The sequence below is a fragment of the Cariama cristata genome, unplaced genomic scaffold (assembly GCF_000690535.1).
Source record: "Cariama cristata isolate BGI_N322 unplaced genomic scaffold, ASM69053v1 scaffold27809, whole genome shotgun sequence".
Taxonomy (NCBI): Eukaryota; Metazoa; Chordata; class Aves; order Cariamiformes; family Cariamidae; genus Cariama; species Cariama cristata.
The window spans coordinates 7410-9066 of record NW_009638332.1 but is presented as its reverse complement, the minus strand read 5'-3'; positions in this window follow the sequence as shown (position 1 = coordinate 9066).

The following is a 1657-nucleotide window of genomic DNA, read 5'->3' as shown; positions in this document are numbered from 1 at the left end:
GGGGGTGGGGGGGAACCTTCCTCTCAGATATTTAAAAAAAGAAAGTTACTATATTTAATGCACAAAAATCCTCTTCTTACAGCCAAAAAAATAATCAACTCCATATGCTCCACTTATCTGCCCTTGCTAAAACATCTACAGCAAACTGAAATGTCACAAGCTGCCTAGAAAGGTTGACCTCATGTAATATACAAGATAGGCTTAAGATCCAGTCTGAGATTCCCAGGTTACAGAATTAATCAGCAACACCTACATGAAGAACAAACTAGTCACATACCTGAAACCTTTTAATCTCTCCCTTCTGTGACTGCAAACGTTTTCACAGACACAACAGCCATTTCTCTAAACTTTGCCTTTGACTAACCTCGGCTACCAGTTTCGACTTCCACTTAGGAAATAATTTCTATACAAACTGCAATTCAGGAATAGTAGCACAAACAGTAAGAGAGAGCGGGAAAACAAGCACAGATATTCTCCTTGTACCCAGATGAATGTTGGATGCTGCCTAAAAATGCTGCAAGTACGTGGTATAATAACTTTAATAACTAACAAGGTGGTACAGTAGGTCAAAAGTGACTTGCAGGACTCCAAGTTAAATAATAAAAATTTCATAAAATAATAAAGTTACTTCTGAGACTATAAACATATACTTCCATAATACGGCCTACCCATTTAGGCATTGACGTGATGAATACCACATGCAAAATGAGTTCTCCCCAATTAGTATATACTGAGGTTACAAAATGCAAGATTAAACCAAGACTTCAGCCTGACAGAGGCTCTTGAAGGTATACTCCTGAAATATTAAGTGTTTGTTTTGGGTTGGTCCCAAGTAGAACCTTTTCAGTTAAAAGAAAAAAGGAATTTAAAAAATTAGAACCAAAAATAAGAAAAAAGTAAGGGAAAACCATAAAACATAATATACAGATGCACATTGACCTACCCCACGCAATAAAGTCCACAGATCTATTATAATGGATCATCAGCCTGCACGGTTTGTACACAGTAGCTCCTGTGTGGGCAAGCAGAAACAGCTGAGCACTTTCTATGTACAAGAAAGGAGTCAGGTCCATTTGGTCTTCTCAAGGACTCAGAACACTCCTATGCAGGACCAAGCCTCTGTCCTGTACGTGTTACGAGTTTCATGGTCAGAGCATGTACTTAATTTGCAAGGTTCTTCCCAAGGAATTGAGTTTCTCTGTAAAAGAGCCACTGCCTCCTCTTACAGCCAGTTGGTTTAACCTCAGCTTCCCGGGGAAACTTTCCTCCACATCCCCTAGCTGGCCAGTTATGAGATACTGAAACAAAAACAGGCAGCAGCTTTACAATTTCAAAAATTGCATTTGCAAGTAGTCAAAGTTGTACTCAGAGTACACAGCCTGGTGGGAAAATTCCTCTTTGGTATATTAGAATGACTAGGCAGGAAGTTCATTAGTCCAAACCTACATGAGCAATAAAGAAAAAAAAATGTATTTGGAATCTGACTACTGAATATAAGAAATACTGCTTCAATTGACCATAATTCCTTATTTTATAATAATCAATGCAATTACAAATGTCCCTTCTGACAATTCCCCCTGTCTTGTACTAAGCCAACAGGATCTGTTTATGTCAGAATTTGACCCTACAGACAACACTGCTTATGAGCTAAGCAAGG